We start from the raw sequence: 11,926 nt of genomic DNA, 5'->3' as shown, positions 1-11,926 counted from the left end.
GCTAAAATTACATTAGTGTTTGAATTTTTAAAAGCACATCGCCTTCTTTATAAAATATAACTCCCCTTCGATTTTTATTTTTTATTTATTTATTTTTTTTCTATTTTATTATTTTTTTTTCTATTTTATTTATTTTTTTACTTTTATCATTCCATAGGCGTTGATGACCAGAGGGTTTTACGCCTTTAAGCAACAACATCATCATCACCACACTTCGTGACTGACCAAAAAATGGTGATTTTTTTTCGGAAAAAATAACACGAGTTTTTTGAGCCAGAATAGGCTCATTTTTAACTTATAAACATGCAACTTATTTTTACTTACAGCGATCATAGGGATTCCCTACGAAGTACAGAACTGGCACGTCTTACCCGATGGTCAATCTCTCCCAGAATCACTCAATATCGTGCATGAAATTCCGACTGTAAATTGACTTACCGAGTCCTATTTAGCTAAAAAAAGTTATCAACATGAAGCATCATTTATTTTCCCTTTTATATTAAACTAGCTGACCCGGCAATGGTATTACTAGATTTAAGTACCTCGTAGATCTATTATACGCAATTGAATATTCGATATAAATTTAAAATTAAACTTTTATGTACATATTATAATTTTTATGTCTAGGCTACAAATTCTATAAAATTTTTAAAAATATAAGCAAAACATTAAGCATATCTTTGTTGTTAATTATCCAATTTCATTTTTTTTTTTTTTGTTAAGGTACTTTATTCTCCCATTCAAATAACAGCTTTAAATATTTTTCTATTGAATAAATCCAGGATTTCGATCGCTAAGAACCTTTCCAGAACGATACGAAACATTAATAAAAACATGTAAATTAGTTATTAACTTTCGGTGAACTTAAAAAACAAACGAACATTAGATTTTTATTTACATGGATGTGCAATATCGAAAGTTCGATGTTTGATAATACTTGCCTTTTTTGAAGGATTGCCTTTTTTTTATGTTATGATCTCCTCTTGTGAAATAGTAACATACCGTACATCGACCAACCTACTCGCTATAATTGTCTTCTTGAAAAGTGAGATAAGTAAGGCTACCATGGAGGGCAGGAGTGGAGGGTTTCAGGCACTTTTTAAATATCGCTCGATTTAACTATCTTAAAGTTTCCTCTTCCCGTTTTAAGCTAATATTTCAAATTGTAGTGAGATTGTGACATGTCATACATCGACCAACCTACTCGCTATAATTGTCTTCTTGAAAAGTGAGATAAGTGATAGTAGGTTTTCAACTGCTATTGATTGAACACTCCGTTAAATGATTGAATAGTTCCTTCAAAAAATGAACTGTCATACTGTCTCGTATTCATTATATGAAAAAATGGATAAATTCTGAGTTATTCGCAATTAATGTTCAATGTTGATCATAACCTTTTAGCTACTGAATAAATCCAGGATTTCAATAACTAAGAACCTTCCCAGGACGGTACAAAACATTAATAATAATAAAAAAACAGCGTATAAATTAGTTATTAACTTTCGGGTTACTTAGATAAGTAAAAAACGCACATTGCATTTTTATTTATATAGCTTAGTATATTATAATTCCAACAAAATTACATTTATAGATGTTATGGAGTCAAAACTTCCTTGCAGGGACTGATCAGTCAATATTACATGATATTAAGGCAAGGAGGTTAAGATGGGAGGAACAAGTGGCTTGAAGCAATCCATCAGTACGCCTCTACACAAGAATGAATGCCAGTATAGTTGGCAACACACCTCGTAGGAGGCCAAAAACCACATAGATAGACAGAATCAACAAAGAAGCAAAAAAGCTGCATGCAGCAAACTGGAAAGCAGTAGTCCAATATAGGCAGGCGTGGAGAAACTAGCGGCCAAAGATGTGCAAGATCTGAGCCAACCAAAAAAAAATGGAGTTTCAACTATAAATAGCCCAAATTAATTAGATTACATTTCAAATAACGGAGTTAAAAATGTAGGCATATTGAATAATTGATTTTTATACAGGTAGAAATTCAAGTACATAATTTGTAATCGTCTGGAAGTTGGGTATTATTTCCGAGCAGACCTACAATTGTTTGCACTAGTCTTCATATTTTATTTATAAAGTATAAACTCTCTCATAAATAAATAAAAACCAATAAGAGAAGTCACTAGCGTACTCCAGATAGAAAGAGGACGCGATAAAAAAAATTATGCAAGACCTTGTACGAGACCATTTACGTTATTAAATCACTATTGCAGTAAATATGATTAATGAATAGCTTATCGTTCTCGTAATGTGATCCGCTATGTTAATTATCCATCGATGCAATACTCAATGTATGATACCAGAGGTCAAGGATTGTGGAAGGGAACCATAAATAAATGTATTAACCGCCTTATGTATTAACCGCCTTATGTATTAACCGCCTTATGTATTAACCGCCTTATGTATGACAGTTGTAAAACTTAAATATTTTTCTAGCAATGTCAATTAAACCAGGTATAAAAGATCTAAAGACTTATAGCGATATGCTAATCAAACAATATCGTCTAGTACTGCTTGGCATTTTTTTTCTTTTTTTTTTTAATTTTAATTCAACGCAATCGGACCACCCTCGGCGATCCTTTGAAATGCGACTTCAAAAATTGGTGCATGCAACTTGGTGATCGTTAAGTAATTAACGAGCGTCTGGTTCAAAAGCCTATAGATAGATTGGTCCCAGATATCGCTGTATGAACCAAAGATATACCGTTTTCTTTGTTAGGTCAATGATCTTCAGGACCTTCGTATTATTAACCCAGGTTTTTTTCCTACTCTATTTTTTGCTGATTTATTTTAACATAATGAATTATGACTGTTTAATCTCTTAGCCGGATATTAATATATATATATATATATATATACAATCAGGAAACGTAACATTTCCGAAACAAAAACAAATATTTATATCCACGGTATTATGATTAATATAAAATGCAAAAAATAAAATTAACTAAAATTTGATATTCTTACTACAAGAAAAAAAATTAAAAGAAAAATACTTTTTGAATTTTAATAATAATAAGTTAATGTCTAAATATAGTATTGCGATTTTTTAGAAAATTTATTGTTAATCTGAAGTCACATTATATATTTCAAATCTACTCACTGTTCCAATATGATAAAAATTCTTTCATTTTGGTTGGATCTCGTTGAAATTATGACGCTCCACCTGGAGTGACCTCTTTAGGTGCAAATGCTGGGCGATATTGGTACTACCCATTTTACTATACCATTGGTACTACCCATTTTACTATACCATTGGTACTACCCATTTTACTATACCATTGGTACTATGCCCGTATGATTTATTAATAGGATCAAATATGATATCTAATTATTTTATGATTTATAAAAAAATATATACTAAGACTAATCAAACAAAAATCTGCTATTATGCGTTATTTTAATAATTTCACTATCAGTTGCTAATTACTAGAGACTTATGATTTGAAAGATTTTTAAAAAATAGGAACCATAATATGTTTTCAAATAATCAAGAATCATGTAATATTATAAGCCGAGTTTTAATGATAAGATAATTAGTAATAAACTATTTTATGATTTAAAAAAGGAAAAAAAACAAAAATAAAGTTGGTTATTATGTATTATATCAGTGTTCCAAGAAAGGATTAAATACACAAAAATTTTATCGGCTGAGGGTTTAATCGATGCTTGATAAATAAGCGCATACTAGGTGGTTTTACTTTATCCGACACGATACGACGAGTGTCAGACAATTATCCTTTAGTGTATATTAGATATAAAGTACGTACATTTAACGTGTCCGAGACGGACTGATGTTTTAAAGATTATTCATCTAACAGGTGGTTTGTCGGATAATACAAAAACCATCTTTTGTCGGCCGATGAAGCAGTCGGATTGGCTTCCCGGTTCTGTCTATTTCATTAGTCACACTTAAGCTTTTTTGTTGTCGTTAATTAATTAATAATATAAGTTTTAGTAGATATTTTGTTTAAAATATTATTAATTATAATATATTATATTAAAAATATTACTTAATATTATTAACAAAGTTTGTGCTAACATTTTTATTTTAGAAATTTATGGTATTTATTTTATTTGATTTTAAATAATTATTTTTCAATTAAGGCTCAACTTAATATTTCTGAATAAAGTTTTCTGAAGGCCGCTCGCACTTTTTACCATTAGGTCCAACTCTAATTTCTTAATTATTATTAACTATAAATTTAGTTGATTCAAATAAAAAGAATAATTAACAACATGTTGGCCCAAAAATTGAAAAGCCTAAAATCTTTAAAGCTAACGATAACTTTAAACTGTACAGTTAAATCTTTTTTTAAAATAGTATAAATATGCTAAAATTTGGGCCCTCATATAGCTTTACGCTCAATAGTTTCCAAGACAGTTTTTCAAAAAATATATTTTTTTTTCTAGACATCTGTACGTCCGATACTTTTTGAGACACAGTTAAAAAAAAATTGTTTTTAAATAAAAAAAATCAGTATTTTGTTTGAGGGACTATCAAACAATACAGCTGTGAATTAGCATCAGATTGAAACTAGGTAAAAATATCATATATATGTTTTTGAGGATTATCTTCGGTTTTGGATTTGTATCTGAGGGAGTTTAGCGACTGCAGCGGCACCGGTTCAAATCCGGCCTGGCGGGACGACTTTTATTTCTGTGGTGGTCCTACGAAATAAAAACTTGACCCCCCACCACTGTTAGAATAGGTTGGTTACCTTTTAACCCCCACCCTCCCTCCCCCGTATGTCAGAAATGACTAGAAGGAGGTAATAAAAAAAAAAAAGTTATTTTCCATGATATTAGCCAAAACAAATTCACAAAATATCAATTTCTGGTAATTTGAAAAAAAAAATCTTGGTTTTTTATGAAGTATGTTACAGTAACTATTAATTGTCTATTAGCACACAAATATTAGCGAATTGTTTCTACTCTAATAAACGTCTGAATAATTTTTCACAAGATAGACACCGCATCGAAAAATAAACGAAAATTTAGGCTTTTCAGTTTTGTGTCCATCATTTTTTATTTATGCTTATTATTTAAAACAACATTATCTTCGCCATGGATTTTTTTGCAAACACTCAAAATTAATTACGCATTTTGCACGTATAGGTTTTCCCAAACTTTTAGTATTTCAAAAAAATACCAACAACCAAAAAAAAAAAAGATTCGAACCTCGCCATTGAGTGTATTCGTTCAACCACATTTTTTCCTGTCTCTTTTACTAGTGGTCACGTAGCTCATAGAAAAAAAATGGAGTACTATTGATGGCTTCAGTATGATATCAGAGGTCAAGGAAATACGAGACCTACTGAGAACAATATGATGCATATGTGACGAAATTTTAAATCATTTTATGACGATATAAAACAGTATGATCAGCATATATTTAGAATTTATTCAGTCAGCATATTTCACCGATTTAGCAAGTAACGCTATTTATATAAACAGGGATTGATATGAAATTTGCACAATCAAATAAATCTAATGAAGGAAGACGAGACTTGTTTTCGCTATTTATACAATAACATAAATATTCACATGGATAAATGTTTAAATGATTATAACTGCGTACTTTTTTAGAATTAAGGGTTGACTGTTATGAAAAATTTTGTAGGTAAAAAGATTATTCGATAAAATTTCTTAATATTATTACTATTGGTGCGACAGACCGTAGAGGTCCAAGGCCTCGAGCGATGTACTTAGGAAATACATCGCGCGTTTCATGACGTGGTTTTCATAGGGTGAGTTCGTCACTCCCACGCCTTTTGTTTTGTGAGCCACCCATTGGCGATCGGGCCTCACAAATGCCCGGCAGAGGGTGTGAGTGAGTATTGTATAATTATATGCTTGAAAAAATCCCGGACCTGGCCGGGGACTCGAACTCCTATCCTTTGGATTGGCAGACAGGCACGTTACCACGCTGCAACCGTTTAGTAAGTTAATAGATATTTATATTTGTGTTAGTAAATATTCCAAAATGTTAATATCTCTGAAGTTCTTAATGTCTGGCTTCCAAAATTATTTTCTTTATAATAAATATTTTTAAAAGCAGTAACATTATATTTATTTAGTCATGTTAACTATCAAATAAATATAATGTTACTGCTTTTAAAAATATTTACTTTATAATAAATATTTTTATCACTTTCAAAAATATTTTAATTTATTCACAGTTTAATAATAATGAATAATTTATTTAGAACGTTATTACTTTCACTTATATATTTTTTTACATGTATAAGATACAACCAGACACTTTACAGGAAATGCTATTAATTAAAGTAACTAAGTGCATTCATCTAATTATATATTTGTTCTTAAACTTACTTTAACTGTTTTGTTTTTTCTTGTTACAAATGTATATCATCCTAGTTAAAATAAACATTGTTAAAAAGCGATATTTTTTTTTTTTTTATATAAACGAATCTTAAGGAATGTTACAGTAACAGACACTATATAAACATTAATGGTTTGATAAAGACAAATTAAAAGAAAACTGTTTAGAAAAGAATAAATTTTGTTATGCAATAATGTCGATGGAATTTTTATTTCAATATCAGTATGTAATTGGAATTCTGTTGAAATAAATTTTTTTCAGGGCTTCTTTTATACAAATTTGTTTATATTTATGTTTTTTATTTATTTATAACTAACAAAATACAAGACAGGACTTGTATTATGGTCGTGCTTCAAAGTTATTTAATGTATGATATATGTTTCTTATTATATTTGTTTAAGTTATTCATAGGAATATAGTAGGTATAGTTGTGATAGTTGTTGCGTATTACCCGCTTGAGAGTAGTTTAATAATAAATTCTGGAACCTATATTACAATATTTAATGAGAAAAGTAAATTTTTGTACCAAGAAATGATTATTTTACCATTAGGACATACCCTAAGGATAAAATAAAATGTCATAAAAATCGTTATATTACTGTTTTTCTTGAAAGATATTATACTCCTATGCAAAGAGCTGAACTTGACTCTTCAAGGTGAGTACATTTTTATTATTTCATTTAATAATATGTATATAATAAAAATAAATGTGCACTGCTATGGTACTATGAAGGGTTAGGAGTGCAGTAGGTACTTTGTAAGGAAGCACCGGTTGCACAAGCAGGTAATTTGGTCAGAATCACGATGGACCTCCTTATCTTTTCCCAATTATGGGTATCCTATTTATGAGGCTGGGTGGAACCCAGAGGGTTGACTTACGGCTATAATGACTGAATAAATAATCATCTGTTACAGTCGAAATAATTAAAGAAAAAAATTGGTTTAGATTGTTTGTACTTGGTCTTAGTATTTAGTTATATTCAAGACCGAAATTTATTTTTAAAATTAAAAAAAGAAAAACTGCACTAGTTTGTTGCAAGTGGAAAGGTCTATCTTTAGTTTTTTTTCTATACCTAAACCGTATAATTTCTATTCACTAAACGTATTTGCGTTTCAGAAATTTTATAGAACTTAAATTGATTATAAATAAGATACTTAATCCTGAATTGTACAAGTAATAAATTGTAATTTGAGCATTGAATTGCATCTTATATATTTGAAACATACCGTTTCAATCAAAATTGTATGTTTTATTTTTATAAAAAAATAAATTAAACTGACTTTTCCACTAATCCCAATCAGGTAAAATTTACATTTTTTTCTTAATTTAAAAAAATATTTAGTTATTACTAAAAAATATAAAATACATACTAAAAAATATTTAAGGGAATACTTAGTAACCAGGACACTCAACTATATCTCATTATTTTTCTTTATTATTTCAAGCTTATTGTATAAAATTATTATTCAAAAACATTTATTTTAAATAATTCTATCATGGTCATTTTATGCATTTTTTTAAATTGCTTATTGGAAATAATTAATATCAATAAGCAATAAAATGTTAAAGTGCTATAAATTTTAGGGTGGCCAATGGTTCGGTACAGTAAAGCACTATAAATTACACTGAGATATTTACAGATAAAATTTTAAAATAGCTAACAAAATAAATTACTAGAGCTATAAATATTAATGATATGAAACATAATGACGCACCAGAGAAGTAAGCGGTTTGATCAGGGTCCCGCTAGCTACTGGCCTATCAGGTCGTTTGAGATAAGCTCCAGAATTTGATCACTCAAGAAGTCAACCCAGCTAGGAGTGTTGTAACATGCCTCACAAATAACCAAACAAGTGAGATCAACTGAAACAAAACAGCTAGCATAAGAAAACAAAAAATAAATAAATTATCCTTAACATCAATTATATAAATATCGCATGGAATTTCTGGAGAAACATAAACAATTTAATATAATCTAATTTTATTATCTAATAACATCAGTATATTCACAGCGAGTTCCTTAACCTCAAAGTCCGGCAAAATATTTTATATCGCTTCTCCAGTTACAAACGTTCTTTTGGAAATTTTTTTTTTAAAATTATTTATTTAATGTAATTTACAACTGTACAAAATAATACAATAGGTAAATATGTAGTATGTTTCATACACTTGAAAATCTTGAGAAGGAACCACCCATTGGTGGTACTTCAAACATTAATTTAAATTAGAAGGTCCCGTGGCCATCTTCTTTTCAGACGCCTCGGAGGATTATCAGGGATTGTTAAGGATGAAAGATTAAGAATTAATGGGTTAGGATGGTTAAGGAGTTTGGAATGAAAAGACGCATATCTGTTTTGGGTCAAATCTGCAACGAATGGGATGTTAAGGTCTTTGTGAATGAGTTTATTTGTGACGTAATAAGGAGCATCAAGGATTTTACGTAGGATTTTGGATTGTAACGATTGGATGCGGGAAGAATTTGATGGGAGCCCCAGAGCTCAATTCCATATGTCCAAATTGGTCTGATTATTGTAGTGTATACTAATTTTTTGTAGTGAATGGGAAGTTCAGAGCGTTTGTCAAGTAAGTGTTGTAGCAATCGGAATCTACGAGCAGTTTCTTGTCGTTTCAGTCTTGTGTGTGGATTCCAAGTAAGTCTCTTCTTTTGGAAAATAGTGTAAGGAATAAAAAAATTGCAGTGCGTAGCTGAAAGGTCTATTTGGTAGTTAATAGATTTATTATCATTAATATTATACATAGTCCATACTTATAAAGTGAAAACGCAATAGGTATCTATCCTTCTTCTTTAACCTATGGGTGTCGAGGCAGCAGTAATCCATTACTTAAACACTTCTTTCTTCCTCGATCTCCTCACTCTACATTCATCCATCCATTCATTAAACACAAGATCCCAACCAATCGATGCATACATAAATATATGCCCTCTCCTAGAACCGCCTCCTTCAGAAAATTCGTCATACATGCAGCCTCTTTCTAGTATTTCCTTCCCATATCCATTCGCCAATCCTCATCCATACTTTCCTTTAAACCTATTCCTTCACTTATACATAACGAAACCTCCACATCAATGTGAATGATGTAAATAGGCATATATTTAATTTATAATCTTAAACACGTTCTTGAGACTGGTTAAATTTTGCTAAAATAAATAATTTAATTTCTATCCATTTTAGTCTCAACACATTTTATTTTTCTTAAAAGTCCGACGTTTCGGCCAATCCGGCCATCCTCAAGGACAATCTACTACAAAACAGCTTTTATTACATGCCTCAAACATTTCAAATTACTTAACATTATTATTTATAATTTATCTTACCTTAATATAATTTTGGAACTAAATGATTTAAAAACTCAACTTCATGCAGGCTATTCTGTAGGTAAAACACGTATTTTTGTTACTAAGTATATCCCCCATTATGCCTAATTACCTAATTAGTCAATATTCACATTAAAACCAAAATTAAAATTCATTTATCACAGTCACTATTTGTTAAAACTTTATCACAACAATGCTTGTAACCTTCCTCCACTCAGTTCAAGCATTACAATTATTTATTATAACAACATTTTTGTTAATTTTCCTCTTTATTTCATTGGTTAAATTCCCATCAAGGCTAATTAAAATTATCCACATTCAATTTATCCTATATTTTTCATAAATTAATTTTACTTTATATCTCTGCATAGGTTCAAATTTCTTGTATCTGTTTTCAAATTCACTGTATAGTTAATATTTTCAGATATGTAAATGGATTCAAGTATTTTCCTTTTGAATGTATTATTTTCTTTAGACATAATGTGGGATATACTTATTAACAAAAAAATATGTTTTACCTAATGTTTTAATGTTTCATAGAAATTGTTGTTTTGACCTGGGCAGAAAAGCCTGCATGAAGTTGAGTTTTTAAATCATTTAGTTCCAAAATTGTACTAAGGTAAGATAAATCATAAATAATAATGTTAAGTAATTTGAAATGTTTGAGGATCATACAAGTAATAAAAGCTGTTTTGTAGTAGATTGTCCCTGAGTATGGCCGGATTGGCCGAAACGTCAGACGTTTAAGAAAAATAAAATGTGTTGAGACTAAAATGGATAAATTATTTATGTTAATAGGCATATATTGATTAGCATTGCAAATAGAAATTAAACTAAGATGTTAATGTAATTTTATTTTGCATACTGAAACTTTTAATAATAATGATGTGTGAACCATGCCTTCATTCTTAGGACATTTGTCCCAGAATAAAATCATTTCATTTCTCTATCCGTGGCCAACGTTTTTCCTTCACCTTAAGTTTGTTTGGTTGTTAATGGCGCCAAACTTCATTGGTCATCAACGCGATTTATATTTTATTTAATTTTGCTAATATTCGTTAAATTTTATTTATTTTTTAATTTGATTATTTTATTTTTTCCTTCCGATCAAGTTATATTTTTGTCAGTAAATTTTGTGATTTCAAAAACTGAAACACCAATTCTATTGCCTTATCATCGTCTCCAATGGTTTTTGAGATATCTTGGCTTAGTCCCAAGCTATTGAGGCGTGGTGTAAAATATGGGCATCGTTGGAAATCATGGCTTATTGTTAAATTGTTATTGCAATACTGGCAGTTCGGAGGCGTTTCTTTTGAAATAAGATAGGAGTGGGTGAGCCTCGTGTGACCTATTCTCAGCTTGGTCTGTCCAACTTCCTCTCTACGGCATTTGCGACTGGAGGTACCCCAGGACTTGACATCCTTTTTAATAATTTTTAATTTACTCATTGGGCTTTCGTTCCACAAAGATTGCCACTTATCTTTGACTTCCTTTACAAGAGGCCTGCTCATCTCTGACGGAGTTCACCTTAAGTTATTCCTCTGTTCCTTACCAGGTTCCGCTTCCACGGTCGCTTGCGTGGTCATTTTCTTTTTAGTCTTTGCTCGCTATATACTCTGGTTAACTATTGATAGTCATGCTATGAACACGACGGAATAAAATTAATTCTTTTCTATAAAAACTTTTCCATTAGCGGTTCCCGGGATATCTCATCTCTTATTGGATCAAATATAGTCTTTTATTAAGGATCTGGTGGTATATATTTGTTACGCTGGAATCCTCCCGCGATCATTACTTATTTAGATTACTAGATATTGATACACATCTACCTGATCCAGATTTATCAACAGTTTCTTGTTTCCTTCAACTAATTTTAAGCACAGTAATTATATTAGATCGGTTTGATAGTCATTCCTTTTTGGCTTAGAGATTTCTCTCATGCCTGAAAAACTTTAAATTTCGAAGTCAACCCTGAACTAGGGATGGGATATACCTTAATATAATTTTGGAACTAAATGATTTAAAAACTCAACTTCATGCAGGCTATTCTGCCCAGGTCAAAACAACAATTTCTATGTAACATTAAAACATTAGGTAAAATATATTTTTTTGTTAATAAGTATATCCCACATTATGCCTAATTACCTAATTAGTCAATATTCACATTAAAACCAAAATTAAAATTCATTTATCACAGTCACTATTTGTTAAAACTTTATCACAA

At 30.2% G+C, this 11,926-nt stretch overlaps 1 long non-coding RNA gene across 1 annotated transcript in view; it reads right to left on the bottom strand.

Annotated features, from left to right (window-relative positions):
* Nucleotides 1-7,961: 7,961 nt before the first annotated feature.
* Nucleotides 7,962-11,926, bottom strand: part of LOC136796953 (uncharacterized) — an 83,822-nt gene continuing 79,857 nt past the window's right edge. The window contains exon 4 of the long non-coding RNA XR_010844741.1: nucleotides 7,962-8,228. This is a non-coding gene — a long non-coding RNA (uncharacterized lncRNA). The remainder of the gene's footprint in view (nucleotides 8,229-11,926) is intronic.

This window comes from Halyomorpha halys, unplaced genomic scaffold (assembly GCF_000696795.3).
Source record: "Halyomorpha halys isolate HHAL.00 unplaced genomic scaffold, Hhal_1.1 Scaffold1434.1, whole genome shotgun sequence".
Classification (NCBI taxonomy): domain Eukaryota; kingdom Metazoa; phylum Arthropoda; class Insecta; order Hemiptera; family Pentatomidae; genus Halyomorpha; species Halyomorpha halys.
This window is presented reverse-complemented; position numbering and strand designations above follow the sequence as displayed.